Raw genomic sequence first — 11919 nt, 5'->3', positions numbered from 1 at the left:
GATTTATGTCTGTTTGTCAGCAAAGCTTGTTCTAGCAGAAGCCTACAAAGGTCTAAGAAGCCGCGTTGCAGGGCGTGGATGAGGAATACCTTGTAGCTTACGTGACTCCTGGACCATGAGGGGGTTTTGTGACAGTTCGCTCTAGTGGTTGCTGTGTGGAAAGCTCTGCGGCAGTAGACAAAAGTGCAAGAATCCTGCTTGGAGAAAGGCTGGCAACGTCACATATGACAAGATCCTTTGTCTGAATGAGGAAATCAAGGGAAGAAGTATTTGTCAGCAAAGCCCATTCTTGCAGAATCCTCCAAAGGTCCGAGAAGCCACCTTGAAGCACCTGGTGAGATGTACCTTGCAAGTTACGCGACTCGGGGACCCTGAGGGGAGTTGTGACAAAGTTTATTCTAGTGGCTGTTATATGGAAGCTCAAGAAAGATTGGATCCAATCCCTGTTGGTCAATTTTTGGAAACACTACTTTGTACACCTGAACATGCAGATGTTGTGTAGCTTTATGATGTGAAGCAGTAATGTTGAAAGATTGGGTTTGTTTTCTTCAACTCATTTGTTATAATTCGTAGGGTCCCAATTGCTCCTAATCTGGGAAAGGCTTATGCAGCATGATCATTCCATTGTGGACTCTGAAGGGTATGACAACCATTGTCGTTTCAACAAAGAACGTGTAGAATGCTAGTTGGCTACAAATGGTATTTGTAGATAAAATCAACTCAAAATTCACACATGTATTAATAGCAGAGGGCACGCCTTTCATCATGCTTCTTATGGCATTACGTGAATCATGACTGAAGGATTGTGTTAGTTGGGTAGGTTGAGATTTTGGAGATGATGCTTATATTTAAAGAAGCTGCAAGGAACATATCGCCAGCCAAAAGGAAGGATGCCTTTTTTGTAGAAGAAGCTGCCAAAAGGCAAAGGAAGATAAGAGGAATTAACTACCAATTTTTGGCGTGCCATTATTGGTTCATTTTATGTGGCAGTGTTGCTTTCAGAAACGCCTATTTATATGGAAGAGTTGTGAGATAGGCGTTTACAATTGTCATCGTGATTCGTCTCCCCATCATTTCCTTCTAGTGCGGGCTATCGATTCTTTCTTTGTCGACGATGTTGCTGGTGATTGCAGTGAGCATGTTGTTTGTTGTCCGACCCCCCTTTCCTTCTCATGCTCCTCCTCCATACATACCCGGAGTCATCAACATGATGTCTGGTGCTTCTGTTGGGTTCCCTATATATTTACTTATGCAGGGCCTCCCGCAACTTGTGCTCACCTGGTTCTTTGCAAATACAGGTTAGCACCTCCAACAATTTGAGTTTTGTGCTCCTCATGAGGTTTCATATGGATATTACGAGTCCCTACAAGTCAGATGGGTGGTTATTTGAACGACCGATACACGGATAAAACACAATACTATTGCTCCTCGGGCTTCAATTCCTCATGGTAAAGACACATTCACTCGAGTCCAAGGTACTACTTTAGTTTGCCTGACTTTTCCTTGTCTGTGCTCAAGAAGTCAAAACAATAAAGCACCCTAATTTTAGGAAGATTATGTTGATGATCAGTTACTTGGAATGCAGGATTCTTGGGGTCTCTTAAAAGTGTTGGTAGTGGCGAGTTTTGTTAATCTCTTTGGAGATGTCCTCTTTGCACTCACCTAGGTCATGGAATCGTTGGTGTGCAGCATGGGCTATGATGGTATGATAGGTGCTTTAACAGCCTTCTGTTTTTGCTTATGTTTAATCAGCAAAGGTTGAAATTTTGGGACCAGATTTTAAATATATGTTTCTCTGTAGTATAGGCAGGTTTTTTATGTGGAAATCCTTAAAGAAGATGGGATATAGCTTTGCTTTGGCTATTCCATAAGTAAAGGAGCTACTTTTCATGGTGGAAATAGTTGTTCCAGCGTTCTTAACAATGCTTTTGAAGGTTGTTTTATGCCTTTTTAATTTGCAGATATGCATTCTTAGAAAACTAGATATTGTTTTTGGGTGTTTGAAATAGTGAATTAATGCAATAGTTTACTTCTGTGTGATGTGATGTGATGTGGCAATCCATTTGTACATGTTGTTTTATCACTTATTTGTCTACATCTATGGAAGTAGTGACTGTAGGTGCTTATCAGACATGCTTTACTGCCCCAGAAATTTCCATCAACAGGTAACGTCCAATGTGATGGCTGGGTCGGTAAAGTTTCTATTTGATAACAGGTGATGATAGCTATTTACTCCACATGTACTATTTCTAGGAACCGCTTTGACTGACTGTTCAGTCGTTCATGCCTGCCTTTATCCAAGAAAGAAGTCCAAATCAGAATAAGGTCAGTGCATTGCCCAACGCTAACTCGTGTTATTGGCAATTTTATCAAAATACTTCTTTGTTCTTATTAAGGCAGAATTGCTGTTTAAATCACTTCTTTTGATTGGTGGCATTTTGGAGGTTTCTTTTGGCTGCTTTGTATTTAATTTTCCTTGTTTCTTTCCTGAAGTCTTTACTAGTGATGCTATTGTGATCAGTAAGATGAACATGATTCGTATGTTGAAAAACTATTAAGGTGTGGATTCACATTGTTTTTAGACCTTGTTTTTTGAGATGTGGCAAATTGGTTACTTTCAGATGCAAGCAGTCTCTATACCATATTTTTTTGTGCCCTTATGACAACGCCACCTTTCCTCTCTCTCTCGGGAACTTTTGGTATTGACATGTTGAAGCTCTCCCATTCAACAGCTATGGCCTCTATTGTTAAATAGGGTCAGTTTTAGTGATGATGAGTTGACCTTTTAGGATTTGGGCAAGTACAATCCATCTTTTGAGGTATACTTCATTGTTCTGCATCAAATCATGTCGCATGTCTTATGATTATCTGTTGCAATAACCTATGTAGTTTGAAGCAGAAAGCTGAATACTTTCTAGCTGCAGATTAGTCATAAGAGACAGCTCATGTGTCTATTTTGTCATGCTCCATTGGGGTTCAGCAGTTTCTGGTTTTACATAGATGTTGACAATTATTTCAATTTATGTATATTCACTTTGGTAATGAGTTCTCTCCTTGTGAAGATGGATGATGTTGTGTACCTCTGCGCTGCTGTCTTGAAGCTTCTTTAAGTTTTCTACCCAAGAGCCTATTTCCAGGCCCCATGCTGGAGTTGCAGCACCTCATGCTTCCCAGCTCCCATGCCCACTTCTTTTGCCCCGTCTTCTACGAGCTTCAAGGCGGACCTCTAATATTCTGAAAATGATAAGTTGCTGAAAGAAATGCTGGGAAAAAAACAAAGAAAATTGGCAACAGAGAATGTCCAATCTGCATCTAGTGGGTGGGCCAAAGGCTGGCGATGTAGTGCTGAGAGCATGATCACACCCATTTCACAAGCCCCGGGCAAGCTTGGAAGATATACACCGGGTACTCGAGGCCTATGGGCAGCAAATCAATGGGATCCATGTTCAAGTAGGGCTGGTTGTTGGCATGCTGAAGGGCATGGAAGAGGTGAGTCAAAAAACCAAGCTTTTGCTGCCCAAAATGGCAGAGAGATTTGTGGTAGCGTATTAGCACCAGCATCACTAGCTAACGCTTTAGCGATAGTCTCCATTGTAAGGTGCTGCTGATGAGAAGTGAGAATTAGTTGAGTGATCGAGCAACTAATCAAAGCGATGTCTGAAGCAATAACAGCAGGTCGATACAGATGTACATAGTTCATGCTTGCCCCTGATGATCCCACCCATTTCCTTGTATAATAGAGATGAGGGTTTTTGAAGGTCAAAGTCAAAAGGGTGCAATAATTCAACATGATGAATTCTCACATCTAAAATCCCCGAGACATAGGTCCATTCTAATCAGTTGTTTTTTCTCAGTTTCCTAGCAAGTTTCCTAGCAAGGAGCCTTCTCAATTCTGGATTTCTTTCAAGAATCTTGAGCTTGATAACTCTCATCCTTGACTTTGTAGGGTTTGTTACAATTGAAGAAACGCTCATCACAAATTTCAGTTTCCTTCTGTCGCTCCAATAGGTGCAATAAATGCGAAATAATTGAATCTGGATATAGACAGTTTCCTTCTGTCGCTCCAATAGGTGGTATAAATGCGAAGTGATTGAATCTGGATATAGATATGTTAACCGTTTTAAACATCTCGTCTACTGTCTGACAATATCTCATTTGACATTTAAATCCATGAATATAAACATCAACAGTCATGAAAAACACCCTTCAATGAGGGCTTGGACCTGTAGCTGGTTCGATCCTCTTGTGAGTCTTGCATATGGTGCAAGCATAGGTGATTGCAATTGGAGAAAGGCCTTTCCTTTGCGTCAAGCCAGTGCTACCTTGGTGCAAGCATAGGTGAATGCAAAGGACTTCTCTTCGCATATTGCTGAAACTGCTTAAGAGTTTCCTTGCCACAGTCACGTTGGGCCATATTTGGCAACATTAATGCTTCTGAGATGGCATTTGTGAATCCATTGTGAATACATTTGGAGGAAGGTCTTCCCTTCTCATTTGTGACAACAGCCCAGACCGTTCCAACAGCCATGCTGGGCATATCATGCAATCAGTAGGCTTTAAGTGAAGACGGTCTTGTGATAAAGCCCATCAAGATTTCTTGGTACTTGTGATGGTGCCACACATATTGCTGGAAGGATTGTGAAGCGCATAAACGTTCTTCTCCAATAACCATTGATCAGTGACCTCATCGTGGATTCTCACCCAGGTCAACTCTCCTCGTCATATAGATTTTTAAGGTCTCTTGGGATAGTTTCCCACAACGTTAAAATGCTCCCTTCACCCATATCAACATCTTGCATTAGGCCACACGTCATAGCGCAAGCATAAGTGTTTGAGAAAGGCCTTCACTCCACATTTGATTAAACTAGTCTTGCTTGGTGGGCCTTTGTCGTACATAATCTAATAGATTTTGGAGCGCAGTTGGTTACTTGGTTAGTTAGTTGTGATTGTTGTCGCCTTGGGTTTTGTTGTGGTGAGACGAGAAAATGAGTAGAACCTATTGATAGACACCAATAATAGCTCAGTTTGGGACTAGATGAGCATTGAAAAGAAGCAAGTTGTGTTTCACAATGCTCAATATACGACAAAGGGCTACTAAAGAGGGTAATTGATTCGAGCAGAAGGGTTGCAACTTAAGCTACTTTGATAGTTGTTTGCAGATTGTACCATTCAACTTAGAAATATCGACCATTTAGTCTCTAAATCGTGGAACCATCTTTGAGATACCCATCTTATTCTCAATAAAGCGTAATCAATTTTTCTTTATTTCAATATATAGGTTAAATTGCTAACTGTAAGAAAAGAAATGCAAGTCTAGTTGATATATAGATACAATGATCGAAATTGAGCATGCATTCATGAAAAACACATATGGCTAAACTGAAGTTAAGGAAGCTTTGACAAACTCAAAAATACAAAAAGCATAAACTGATTATAAAAACTGCACTACACTATCGACTTGATAATCGTGTATAAATGTCATCCAATTGTGGAAGCCGGAGGACAATGTTTGAGTCAAGCTACCAAAAAGCAATGTGAATAGTTAAACATGTCGTCTTGCAATGTAACGTCATAGACTCAAATTGCAAAGTATACAGAGCACGTCATGCAGAGGTGCCATACAAAAGTATGGTGGAGAGCTGGCACTGTGCTCTCTCCAAAAATTATAAGAAACGGAAGCCGTGCCCTGCCCTGTAGCGTTTATGTGTTGCGCCAAGCAAATTCATAGTCATGGGGTGCTGTATCCAGATAACGAACCTTGTAGCGTTGTCGAGCTTGAGTCGTGCTTGTGCAATGGAAATGCCCACTGTTGTGAATATATTTCCTCCTTGCCAAACACAAAACACGGATCAAGACAAATACAGGAGATGTGACATATTGATTAAGCCTAAAGAGAAGCATATCTAATTTTATATTACATGTCGAAGGTTCTCTATATAAAGAGTTATGTATGCTTTTCGATAGATGTTTCCTTGTTAAAATTTCACTATCTATCTCTGCTCGGCCGTCAACTCTTTCTCCTCCCTTATGTTGTATCCAGTTTCCTATTGGGGTTAGGCGAGTCGGGATGGCAAGCGAGAGAGCGAGCTTAGTGGGAAGGATGGGCGAGTGGGAGAGGGTGGGCAATTGGGTAAGGGAAAGCCAAAGAGGGGCTTGGTGTTTTACCACGAAGACATACTTAGTAATTCTTCCATAGGGATGACAAAAGAGCCTTTGGCTCACCAAGTAAAGAGTTACTTGATCTTGAACCTTGGAGGTGACACCTTGGATGTCTCTCTTCTTACAATTGAAGAAGGTATTTCATGTGAAGGCCGTTGCTACAGGAGACTCTCATCTGGGAGGCAAGGACTTCGACAATCAGGGAAAACTGTTGGAGATTTACCACTATGCCGTATTTAATGATTGATGGCATTTTGACTACCCATATTGGGCATACCTTGCGATGAGAGCTCCATAAAAAACACCTAAAATGCTTGCCGTCTTCTGCACAGATGATGATCTTTGCTTTGTGTATATCATCTCGATCCGTTCTTGCCAGCATACTGGTTTGATCGCTACGCTCATCATTTTCATCATTGCTAGCATATTCTTTGGGTCTTATATCCCTGCGATCACCGTGCTCTCTATGACTCCTTTGATCACCATTCGTGCGGCTACAATTACTTCTATATTAATCCACATTTTCTCATGTTGTTCTTGTCCACCTTGCAATCAATCCTTTTCCCCCTGGTGGCGACCCTATTCTCTCTCTCCTCGTGTCGCTCCAAGCCAGATGAGTGCTTCCGTGGGTTTTCTCTGCAAAAACAAAGAAGCTTCAGCATGAGGCTAAGTTGAAAGAAAGATGAGCTTTTGGCGTCGTCGACAGTTAACGCAGGCGATAAGTAGCGCTGCTGGGCTTGGAGCTTTTCAGCGCAGTCGCTGTTTTTTCGCACAACCAAACCAAAATATCAAAAAAATATTAATCTTTGAGAGTGCTCATCATGTCTAGCTTGTACTACCATACTCAGCTGGTTTTTGCAGGCGCAACTCGCTCCAACCATAGCTCATGCAGATTCAACAGTCCTGTGCCCTCGGCCATCCTTCAATGTTCATGAAAATAATATTTTGCAGCAAGTCCCCTTGCGTAATTCTAAAGATTCGCACCAATTATTTTCCGCGATGTTTGTCGTGCATCAGCAAGCCGGGCAGAACCGGAAAGGAGTACTGGAGACCTTTCAAACCTGGTTATATTTGCAAATCATCAAGATGGAGGGTACTTCGGATGCTTGCAGACGTAGTCCTCGAGCTCAAAATATGGTGTTGACCGGGGCATTGACGAGTTGATCTGGAGATGTGTGTGTGTGGGAGATAGAGAGAGAGAGAGAGATCGGGGTGGCTGTATTAAGCTTCATTACAAAAGAAGGCGATTCTCTGCCTTGCTCAATTGCTCTCAAAAGCAGGTTTGTTCGTTGCAAGCTTTTTTATTTAGAGCCTTCTGCGTTCACGGTAGCATGTTTATTTTTTTAAAACAAATAAAATCTAATGCCACGTGGTGGCTTTTGCGTTCAGATACTAGAAAAAGAGCCTTTGGCTCACCAAGTAACCAATCCCAGAGCTTCCATGCCACGGCCATTGCACTTTTTGTGCTTTTCGAAGCACACCACATTTGGCATACATGTCAATCAAGATACTGTTAAGCATGATGTGTCTTTTTCAGTAGCCCTTGATTAACAATATCACTGAGTTCTTTTGCCTATGTTAGGGTCTTGTGTAGTGTCACATGCACTTCAATGTGCAAGTGTACATGATTGCATCTAGAAAGATGTCCTCCCTTTGCATCTGTTGAAAACAATCCAAAGTTTTTTGAGGGCAAGGCCAACAAGAGAGAATCTTGGATAGGCAATTCGTCAAGCACTTTGTGCTTTTTGAAGTACACCACATTTGGCATATATATTATGTATGTGTTGCGTAAGTGCTCTTTTCAAGAAATCTACTGTCGCGAATAACCTCATGAATTCTTTTGCTTATATCGACGTTTTGTGCAGTGCTTCATGACTTCAAGATACATTTTGAGTTGGTGCAAAGTTCGAGCCTTATAGGAGCCGTCCAGTTGCTTTTGTGTAAAGATCTATGTCCTTGTTTGTAAACCATTGATTGCTGCTCTTTGTTCCATGTGAATTAGACTAGGCTTGTGTTGAAATGTTTCCCTACATTGTATTTTGTGCATCCGTAAGCTAGCTATCTTTTTGCACACAAAAGGTTGCACCAGACAATTTGCAAAATTTTCTCCTTTAGGTTTTATCGTCATCTTATATTGGTCTTGTAAAATTATAGCATCTCAACAGAATAGCCCAATGCGATCCCTATATTTACTTTGGCTTTAGGTATTTATTTTACCTATTTGTCAAAATCTTGGGTAGGGCAATTTGTTGAGGGGAGTACTTATTCTTCTCTGATAGTAGACGAGATTTTTAAAAGAGTTCAGCATGTCTCTATCCAGATTTCATCACTTTGCATTTATCCCACCTACATGAACGGTAGATGAAAAGTGAAATTTGTGATTGAGCATTTCTTCAATTGCAACAAACCCTACAAAGTCAAGGATGAGAGTTATCAAGCTTGAGATTCTTGAAAGGAATCAGAATTGAGAAGGCTCCTTGCTAAGAGGTTGAGAAAAACCAACTGATTAGAATGGACTTGTGTCTCGTAGATTTTAGATGTGAGAATTCATCATGTTGTATTATTGCACCTTTTGACCTCGACCTTCCGAAACTCTCATCTCCATTGTAATGGGTGGGATCATCGAGGGCAGGCATGGACTATGTACATCTGTATTGATCTGCTACTGTTGCTTCAGACATTGCTTTGATTAGTTGGTCAGTCACTCATCAGCTAATTCCCACTTCTCATCAGCACCATGGAGACTATGGGTAAAGCGTTAGCTAGTGATGTTGTGTTATACGTTGCAACAAACCCTACAAAGTTGGCATCTCTCTCCCCCCATCCCCCTAAGAAACTTCTTTCCAAAGCAGTGTTCATGAAAATTGTATCCTTGTAACAAGGTGCAATTGACCTTATGAAGTTACCATTCAAACATTTGACTACTGACAACCTAACATTGTTGTCAAAAAAGTGTTGTAATTATCGATATTTTTTGATAAATTATAGATGAAACATGGTATGGCTTCATATAAGGTATAATTGTTGAGAAGCAGAGGATTATCTACAAAAGATTTCACCAATCTTGGACCCTCATTTACTTCATGCGTTTTTTGATGAATTCTTAATATTTTATGCATCAAGGAAGATGGAGCGTAACACCTCCATGAATTACATACTAGGAAGGTGATCTCAACACATCCAAGGTAAAAGATTGTATGTATGTTTGTGATATTGTAATTCTCTAAAGAATTTGAAACTCACAATCAAAAACTATGTTTTAGATCCACTACCATTTAGGGGTCCTATAATAGCCATGGAGGTTATTCATCTTCTCGAGGTCTTGGATGTAGCAAGGTAACAATGTTGATGTAGTAAAGTAATTAGGTTTTGTTTTGTATCTATTTTTTTTGCTAATAGTTTTTTTATTGGGTATGTATAAAATTATCCACAGCTCTTGCTGGCAAGTATATATGAAGCCTCATATGATTTGAGCTTGCTTTGCTACGTCCAGGTTGCTATCCAGAGAGGAGTCAAAGCACGTATCACATTGCAGAGTTAAACGAAACCTTCCCAATGAATGTTGTGTTTGCTCAAAGTTTTAGCCGTGGTACTTGTTCCCTATGCATTTTTGTTTTAAGGTCTCTTCCTTTAGTGATTGGTCGAGGTGTCTTACATCATGAACCATGGGTGATTCGATACCATGGTAGAATATGTTGTAGGCTATTCTTTAAAAGGTAGAAAGCTTGATCTTTATGTACTATGCTTAAATATTGTTTTGGACATTGTCGTATTTTTGGACATAAGAAATATTACCAACTCTTTATTGTGCGTGCTAATTTAGTTTAATTGTGCATTGTGAAAGCATTTGTCTAAGTCATTGCAAAAAGGTTTCCCTTAGAAGTTGCAAAGAGTTAAATATTGTCTTTTTAAATGTTTATTTTCAAATTACATGAAATTTCTAACACAGGGGGTCATATAGCTATTGGGGATACCAACCAAAGTAATGTACTCTCTAAAATTTTTATGCTATAGAAAAATATATTGTTTGAAGAAACACTCTTTAATGATATGCTTATTAGTACTTTATCTCTCTCTCTCTCTCTCTCTCTCTATATATATATATATATATACACACACACACACACACACACACACACACACATTCTCCTCTCCCTCTCTCAGACTCCTACTCACTCTATGTCTCTATCTCACGTTGGAGGTGAAGTGGGACAAAGTGATTGGTAGGCTGTTTGGAACACTATGTATGTATCAAGTACTGGACGGTTTGAAAGGCCTCTGGCCTTGCAGCTCTCTCTCTCTCTCTCTCTCTCTCTCTCTCTCTCTCTCTCTCCTCTCCCTCTCCCTAAAGGCGAAGTGGGACAAACTGTCTCGGTACTTATAATATGGTTATTTGGTATCCACTTCATACAAGGTCATACACCAATGAGCTAAGAATTTATAAGCTCTAAATCCAAATATCAGCATTTATGTTTGCACTTGAAGAACTTTTATTATATTATATCAATGAACATGAAATTATGGAACGAAGAGATTTTTTACAGATCAAAGCCTTATAAATACCATGTTACCCAAGTTTTTAGAAGAAAGTTTTGTTCACACCTTATAAATACCATGTGTTATGGTAAGAGCAAGCAAGACCTACCAAAGACGGGTCATGCGAGCGGGTTAAATGTAATTGTAAATGGAGCTATGAAGCAAAAGCAATACATTATGAGGCAATAACAGTACCAAGGGTCCTCTTGTGCACGTTATCTTTCTCTCTCTCTCTCTCTCTCTCTCTCTCTCTATATATATATATATATATATATATATATATACACACACACACACACACACACACACACACACACATATCACACAGTCTGTTTGTCATTTCATCTTTCAAAGACTCTCTTCCCAAATCTCTCTCTCTCTAGCGTAGCCATTTTTTTCTCTTTCTCATTTCTCTCCCTCTCCCTCTCCCTCTCCCTCTCCCTGCGGATGATGTAGTGTTTATTGCATACACTTTAGAGGACACACAAAAGCTTATGGTTATCCTTGAGAACTTTTGCTTGCATAGCGGGCTGATTGTGAATGAACCTAAAAAAAAGGTTATTCCGTTGAAGGCTAACTATAAGGAGAAGCCATGCATTGTGTACAACAACGAAGCACTTGAAGTTGTTGAGAGCTTTAAGTACCTTGGCGTTGAAGTTTCAGCCAATCATAAGTGGCATGAATGTGCTATGCATCATATGGAAGCCGAGAAGAGAGCGTACTATGCATTTGAGAACATGTGTAATGCAAGAAACATCAAATGTTGGATTCTCAAGAAGTACCTTTTGACACATTGGTCACACTAGTTTTTTTTAATACGGTTGAAGTGGGATGGGAGTATCTCAAAGTCTATGTGGAAAGAGTCTGTGAATGTCCAAAAGCATTTTCTTACAAACTTTCTCCAAGTTAAGACACAAACACCATATGTCCTCCTACTTCTTGAGTCAGGATCTCTTCCAATTGAGGTTATGGGCATGAAAAGGATTGTGGAGTACATGATAAAGATGCATCAAACTTTCACGTTAACTTCCTTTTGCATAAGCACATTTGATTGATAAGACCTTCTACTAATGATGTATATCCTTGTTTAGTACAAGAAAAAATGGCTTTCTAATGTGGCCAACAAAGTTTCTAAAAGGAAAAACAGAGCATCTTGGTGGAAGTGACTTCTTGTTAGTGCTTGGCACTCTAAAATTTCTTTTCAAGGCAAAGTATTCCTTTGGA

The 11919-nt window shown here is 40.0% G+C and overlaps 1 protein-coding gene across 18 annotated transcripts in view; it reads left to right on the top strand.

Moving 5' to 3' along the window:
- Positions 1–9977, top strand: part of LOC147426529 (uncharacterized) — a 35860-nt gene extending 25883 nt beyond the window's left edge. Inside the window, exons 4-7 of one of the 18 annotated variants that reach the window (XR_015186225.1) lie at positions 1299–1448; positions 1586–1703; positions 1807–9495; positions 9653–9977. The gene's annotated coding sequence lies outside the window, so the exon portion shown is untranslated. Of the gene's footprint in view, positions 1–1298; positions 9496–9652 lie in introns of those variants that run through there. The other 17 variants (XR_015186226.1, XR_015186219.1, XR_015186220.1 and 14 more) reach the window with 17 other exon arrangements.
- Positions 9978–11919: the final 1942 nt, after the last annotated feature.

This window comes from Adiantum capillus-veneris, chromosome 24 (assembly GCF_014529385.1).
Source record: "Adiantum capillus-veneris isolate H3 chromosome 24, ASM1452938v2, whole genome shotgun sequence".
NCBI lineage: Eukaryota > Viridiplantae > Streptophyta > Polypodiopsida > Polypodiales > Pteridaceae > Adiantum > Adiantum capillus-veneris.
This window is presented reverse-complemented; position numbering and strand designations above follow the sequence as displayed.